Genomic DNA, 8,042 nt, shown 5'->3' with positions numbered 1-8,042 from the left:
TGAGGTGGATTGATTCAGTGACTGGGATAATTGGGATGGGAGTGTCAGACACAGTGCGATTGGCACAGGACAGAGCAGAGTTTAGGGCTGTTGCACATAGGGTCGCTATGAGTCGCAGGCGACTCGACGGCACATAACAACAACAACAAGGGCTCCACAACACTACCCGGGCTAGAATTTATTTATATTGCTATATTCTGAGGAGTTCAAGCAATTCAAGTTTAAATTGAAAAGTAAAGCTATAGGCCAGATATTTTGAGTTACTAATACTCCCATGAAGAAACAAAAATAATTAACATGAGTAAAATAATTATTCTGTCAATTATTTGTCATTCTCAGTTGCTATAGAGTGCAATTCCCAACTATCATATAAAACCAGATCTAAACCCTGTCCTATCCTGTGCCGTCCTGATCTTTTCTGACACTGTTGATCCCATTCCTACATGAGAGATATTGGCCTATAGTTTTCTATTTTGGTAGTATCTTTATCTGGTTTTTGTATCAAGAATATGTTGGGTTGGGTGGGTTTTTTTGTTTGTTTGTTTTTTCATAGAATGATTCTGGGAGAATTCCATCTTCTATTTTCTGAAATAATTTATGTAGAATTGGTGAAAGTTCTTCTCTAAATGTTTGATAATATTCACTTGTAAAACCATCTGGTCCAGGGCTTTATTTGACTGGAAGTTGTTTTATTACATTTTCAATTTCTTCTTTTGTAATGTGCTGTTCAGTTGGTCCGTTTAGGTTTGTGTTAGTTTAGCTATGTTGTGATTTTCTAAGTATTTGTCATTTCCTCTATTTATTTTCATATTTGTTTGACTATATATTTCATAATATTCCATTTTTAACCATTTTATTTTAGTTGGTTCCATTGTGACGATGCCTGTTTCATCTCTTATTCAGGTTACTTGTGCTTTTTCCTTCTTTTCTTTTGTTATTTTTGCTAGTGGTCTGTCAACTTTATTGACCTTTTCAAAGAACCAACTCCTGGTTTTGTTGATGGTTTCAATTATTTTTTTTTGTTTCCTATTTTGTTTCTTTCTGCCTGAATTATTATAATTTCAGTTTTTTTGGAAGATGTTGGGATTTCCTGCTGTTCTTTTTATTTTTTCTTGGATGTTGGGTTAGAGAGTCAATGGTCATTTTTCCTCTCTTTTAATGTTTGTTTATTGCTAAAAATTGACCTACAATTGCTGCTTTGCCTGTTTACCAATGGTTTTGGTAATTTGTACTTACATTATAATTTGTTTCAAAAAATTTTTAATTTTATTTTTTATTTCTTGTAGTGCCCACCCATGTTCAAGTAAGGTATTGTTCAACCTCCAAATGTACAGGGCTTTTTTTCTTCTTTATCCTCCTGTTAGTAATTTTTATCTGTAGCATTGTCATTTGAGAAGATGCTTCATATTATTTCAATGCTTTTAAATTTATTGATGTTTGTCTTCTGTTCTAAAATATGATCTATTATGAAGAGTGTTCTATGTATACTGGAGAAGAAGGTACACTGTATTTGGTCTTGTTGCTTTGTTTGTGGGGGGGGGCGTGGGGTGCATTAGCCTATAAATATCTATGAGATCGAGTTGGTTTATCGTATGGTTTAATTCTTCAGTGTCTTTGTGGAGTTTCTTTCTGGAAGTTCTAGCTTTTCTTGAGAGTGGTTTATTGAAGTCTCCAACACTATAGTTGTGTTGTCTGGTTCCTTTTTCAGTTTTGTTAATGTTTGTTTTATATATTTTGCTTGTCTTTCATTTGATGCCTATTTATTTATTATAATTTTGTCTTTTTGTTCTATTGATCCCTTAATCATTATATAGTAACCTTCCTTGTCCTTTATGATGGTGTTTTCATTGAAATTATTTTATCAGAGATTAATATCATCACTCCTACTTTTTTTCTGTTTGACATTTACCTGGTATATTTTTCCCCACAATGTTACTTTTAGTCTTTCTTTAACTTCATGTTTCAGGTGTGTCTCTTGTAGATAACATATTGATGGATTTTATTTTATTTTTTTTTATCTAATCTGCTTCTCTTTTACTCTTTGGTGGTACATTTAAACCATTCACATTTAGTATTATTATTGAGAGGCACAGTTTTATTGCTATCATTTTGTTCAGTTCTTTTTGTTGTTGTTGCTAGTCACTTTGGTCCATCCTGCTTTCTATGGAACCTCTGTAAGAAGAACATCTCTCAGTGTTTCCTGCAACGTTGGTCTTGTTTTTATGAACTCCCTTATGTTCTGCTTTGTTTTTGTTTTTGGTTTTGGTTTTTTGTGGGTTTTTTGTTTTGTTTTGTTTTATCTTAATGTCTTCATCTCTCCTTCATATTTGATGGACAATTTTGCTAGGTTCAGTATTCTAAGTTGACAGGTGTGTTCTTTAAGTGTTCAATAAATGTCATTCCACTGACTTGCCCACATGGTTTCTACTGAGAAAGAGGCACTTAATCTTATTTGCTCTCCCTTATAGGTTACTCTTCTTTCTCCCTTGCTGCTTTCAGAATTCTCTCCTTATCTTTGGCTCTGGTAAATTTAACTATGATAAGTCTTGGTGTTTTCTTTTGGAGCCTATTCTATATGATGTTCTGTCAGCTTCTTGAAAATATGTTCTCTCATTCTTCATTAGGCCTGGAAAGTTTTCTTCTAAGAATTCTTCCACAACTTTTTCTGGTGTCTTTAGTTGCTTCTTCTAGCTCTGGGATTCTGATTATGCACATGTTCTTTCTCTTGATGGTGTTTCACTTTATTCTTAGGTTTTTCTCATTTTCCTTCCTTTTTGATTCTACTTTTTGTTCTAGCATATCAGTGGTGACAATTCTATCTTTTATTCACTGTTTCTGTGCTCCATCTCTTCAACCCTGTTCATGTATACCTCCATTATATTAACCGCATCTGAAACATTAGTCCTTATATTTTGGATTGTGGTTTCTGTTTATTTCAGAGCCTCTAATGACTCATTGTTTTATCTGTATTGTTTTGGATTGTTTTCTTTAAGTTCTTCTTGGTTTTTGCTTGCAGTGTCCTATAATTTTTCAAATTTGTTTTGCATCCATTGAAAATATTCAATTCTTTTTATTTTAAATTCTGTGCAGAACGTTTCATCAGACTTTCTGATTTCAGGAAATGCATTGATATTGTGTCACTTTTGGGGGTGACATCTTGCTTTGGCTAGGTAGCCTGCTTCCTTCATGACATTGCTCTGGTAGAGTTTTTCCATGTATGAGGAGATGGCAAGTTCTTGATCTGAAGTAACCACTCCAGAAGAGAATGAGGTAGCAACTCAGTCTTGGTTTCTCTCTGCCTTCTGACTGAAGGGAAAATATGCTTCAGTTCAGTAGAGAAAAGGCTGGTGGAACCAACATCCTCTGTCAGAAAACTGCTGCAACTAAGGTAGCCAGCGATGTTCTGGGCTAATGGCAACTGATGAACTGGACATGAAGAGACTAAGAGCAGAGTGCAAAGACCTAATTATAAAATCAGGAAGCCTTGGTTTTCCCTTCATGAATGAGCTCCAACTGTCTTGTTCCCTTCTGATTGAACTTAAGGGATCTCACGTGCCCAAGCCAAATAGCAGTGACCTCCCACAAAGTACTTCACACAAGTTCCAGCATTGCACTCAGTGGGTGTCAGTTCCTAGTGTGGGCATCAGCAGAGCTCCCAGTGCAGAGCATTGAGATCAGGATTGGAGTTCTGGTCTCAGGGCATCAGGACTAGGATTCTGGGCATGGGGTGATGGCTTCAGAACCAGATTTCTGGTTTTGGGACTTTGGGATTGGAGTCCTGGCAGGGGGTGTCGCCCCAGGGCCTGGACTAGAGTTCTGGCTGTAGGTCCTGGGTGATGGGGAAAGGATTCTGAGAGCAGGGCATTCGCTTTAGGGCAGGCAGTGAAGGGACTAGAGATCTGGTCTCACACTAAGAAATTTCTAAGTTAAATACCTAGTTAATTGACTGGATTTGTGGCTTAGCAGGCAACCACTTTCAATTTTCTTGAAATTGAGATGCAATCTATATTGAAGCCTCAAGTGTTTAATATTCTGGAGTCTGTGCTTCAAGTCTTTCTTCCTTTCCTCAAGTAAGATTGTAACATCCACATTATGAAGGTTTTTCATGAACCTTCCTGCAAGCTCGCTGCCACATTCTTCTTTATAGGTTCCAGCTTCTCAAATAATTTGCCCTACTTATGCACTGAAGAGGGATGGGGGAAAAATATAATTCTGATGCACACCTTTCTTAATTTTAAACCATGCAGCACTCCCTTGTTCTGTTCACATGATAGCTTTTTTTTCTAAATATAGCTTTCACATGAACAAAATTCTTCTCAAGATTATCTGTAATTCATTATTATCCATACAATCAAATATCTTTGCAGTCAATAAAGCACAAGTAGGCATTCTTCTGATATTATTTACTTTTAGCAAGAATCCTTATGATACCAGTACCAGCAATCATATCTCTGTTGCCATGGCATCTTCTAAATCCACCTTGAACTTCTAGCAGTACCCTGTCTATGTATTGCTGTAGCCATTTTTGAGTGATCTTCAGCAGTATTTTGCTTTCATATGATATAAATTATGGTTGTTGTTGTGTTTGAAACTCATAGTGACACTATGCACAATAGCTCTGAACCCTGTTTTATCCTATGCTGCACTTATTGTCTCTGACACACCTACCCCAGTCATAGAATTAGTTAATTTCATCTACGGTCTTTCTCTCTTGCACTGCTCCTCCAGCCTCCCAAGTGTGATATCCCTTTCCAAGGACTGGTCCTTCCTTGCAACATGCTCAAAATGTGTCAGACAAAGTTTCAGAATCTTTGCCCATTTAGAGTAGCCTGGTTTTACCTTCTCCAGACAAACCTGTTCTCTTAGTAGTTCATGGTATGTTCAACACACTTCTCTAACACCACAGTTCAAAGGTATCAATTCCCTTTCTATAATCCCTGGCCATGTTCCAGATTTATGACACATTGCAAGTAATTGCAAAGGCTAAGGCCTTGATTAGGCACACCTCAGCCTCCAGAGTAATGACATTGCTCTTCAATACTTTGGAGAGGTCCCTGATAACAGACTTCTGCAGTGCAATTCATCTTTTGCATTCCTGATTTCTGGTATCAAGAGTTTTAATTGTGGAGGCAAGCAAACTAAAAGCTTCTAACAATCTCAGTCTCTTCACCATCTATCATGATGCTGCCAATTGTCCCAGTGATGAGAATCTTTGTTTTCTTGATGTTGAACTACAATCCATATTGAAAGCTGCAGTCCTTGACCTTCTGCAGCAAGCTCTTCAGGTCCTCCTCAGTTTCAGCAAGCAGGGTTATGCATAACACAGATTTTTGATGAGTCTTTCTCCAATTCTTATGCCACATTCCCCCTTTTGGATCCAAGCCTCCTGGATGATCTGTTGTGCATATAGATTGAAAAAACATGGAGATAGAACATCCTTCAATAATTTCCACATTCTGTTGGATCATCTTTCTAGAGAGTGGGAACAAATATATATCTCTTCCAGTCAGTCAGCCAGGCAGTTGTCCTTCAAATTTCCTGCCATAGAATGATGAGCACATCAAGGGCTGCATTTGTCATTTGAAATATGTCAATTTGCATCACATTAATTGCTGGAGCCTTTTGGTTTTATTACCAGTTCCATCAGGGCAGCTTGGACTTCCTTCTTTTAACATTGGCTTTTCAGTTATTATAATTTGAGATATGCTGAGCAAATTCTTCCCTTACGTTTTCCAATTCTATGTCTCCGCATAGTTCTTTGTAGTATTTTCCTTGTGTTTACTAGCTGTCCTTTGGAGTCTTCTGTTCAGCTTTTTCTGATGCTATAGTACAACTTTGAGGGTCTTTTCTGACTTTCATTTTGTTTTTTTCTTTATCCTTTTTCTTTTTAGTGAGCTTTTGATCTCTTTATGAATGAATATTTAAATTAGTCATCCCACAACTCATTTGGTTGTAAATTAGTGGTGTTCAATTCTTCAAACCCATTCTCCTTTCCACTAAATGACCAGAGCTCTCTGTTTGCTTATATAAAGATTATATATGTTTTTCTCTCCTTTGATCCAAAGGTTGCCATGATGATTTATCATCTGCTGCAGCATAAACATTCTTTTTCTCAAAATATTTAAATATTTAATATTTATAATTAGTCTATTGCCAATATTATTTATCTTTATTAATGTTCGTCATGTTCCTAGAATTCCCTTCATGCTTTTCCTCTCTAAAATTAGCTGTTTCCTTGTCCCTACCAAATATAAATCTCATTTCCTATCTCTCCCTTTAATAAACATGGACATTCTTATTTCTGTTTGTTCATTTTAGTAGAGCTAAATCCACAGCATGCTTGATATCTAACTGCTTTTCTATGATATTTGCTTATCTCTGTACAGTCGTCCATGGATCTGCAATGGTTAACAAGGTTGATGGTTCAAATCCATTAAGAAACACTTGAGAGAAAATAAAAAGAGTGATATAAAAGGCTTAACAATCTACTATGAATTATCAACAAACCAATGGAGTATAGTTCTATTGACTTACATAGACTTACCATGGATCTGAATCAACTCTATAATTGCTTCTATGCAATGTAAATTATCTTATCCCAGAAGGAGACTGTTCATTCTTAGTAACACTAGCCTAGTTAATAGGTGAGTCATAGCAAGTACTCAGTAATGATCTTTATCCAATAAATACATATATTGAGGCTCATAAAGAATTCTAGTAATTTGTCCAAAGCCACTTAATTGATTTTGTTGCAAGAATTTTGAGAACTTTGGTTACTAAATCTGCCAATCTCCCTACAGAATTATACAACACAAGGCAATACAATTATTTATGTTTATCCTTGTTATCTCTCTTATTCTTTTTCTTATATCAGCTCTCAGCCAACACCCTACACATGATTTCTCCCTGAGCTCCTGAAACCCAAACTTTCAATCATCCATAACTATTGCACCCTTACCCTACCTTCTGTTCTCCAATCTGAACACTTTGGAATCTTGCCTGTGCTGTCAGGGCTAAGGAAACTTCCCACTGGAGTTTTCTAAACGGCTGCCTGATGACCATTAGCCACATAATCTCAAAGCATCCAGAAAGCAAAATTGCACTTACCACAATGTTTTATCTTTATTCATACACAGTGTGATTATAATTCCATGGAGGTAATGCTCCAGAAACATTAGGTATGTTCATATGAAATCCATGGGCCATTTCAGATGGTAAAAACGTACCACTTTATGGAATTTGAACCAGTCCATTAACTTTGTATTGCACAAAACTATCAAGTTAGGAATTTTAATTGAACAGGCTTGAATTTTCATAGCAGCCATATCTTTCTTTCGATATTAAAAACTCACCATTATTGCCTCTAAGTATACAAACACACATATACATATAAAAATATTGAACTTAATTAAAACGAAACATCTCAGTCAATTAATTAGTTATTGTGAATAAAGCAACCTTTGGAAAAGATACTAGTAAATTTTGTCACTTTAGGAAAGCAATTTAATAAATACTAGTGAATATCTAATTATCTTTGATTATATATTATGTTCAAAATGTGCTATCATTTTGGTATACAATTTTAATGTATTTAATATGATTTTTAAACAAGTTGATAGCAAATATAAATCAGAAACCTTTGCTATTTGTAGAAAACAATAACCAGTAAGAATTCTTTTAAAAAATAAATTCTAGATCACTGCCTTAGTTTTCTTTATGTTTTAATGACAACATATATTTAGTACTGAATATCAGATACGGGTTTGAATATTTCATATTACTATGTCAGTCTCCACAACAATATTGTAAGGCAGATTCCCCCCATACATTGATGAGATAAGTGGGGACCTACAGGTTAAATAATATGACCACATTGTCATAGCTATTAAGTAGTTGAGTCAGAAATTCTAAATCCAAATATCTATACACTTAATCCATGAACTAATTGCAATGAATAAGTCATTGATTTTACAAAATTCAATCATTCTATCTCCAGCTTCATTCCTGTCACCAAGCCCATGTTTTCCGACTACTGATTCTTC

Source organism: Elephantulus edwardii, unplaced genomic scaffold, assembly GCF_000299155.1.
Source record: "Elephantulus edwardii isolate Elephantulus edwardi_28Jun2011 unplaced genomic scaffold, EleEdw1.0 scaffold00043, whole genome shotgun sequence".
Classification (NCBI taxonomy): Eukaryota; Metazoa; Chordata; class Mammalia; order Macroscelidea; family Macroscelididae; genus Elephantulus; species Elephantulus edwardii.
This window is presented reverse-complemented; position numbering follows the sequence as displayed.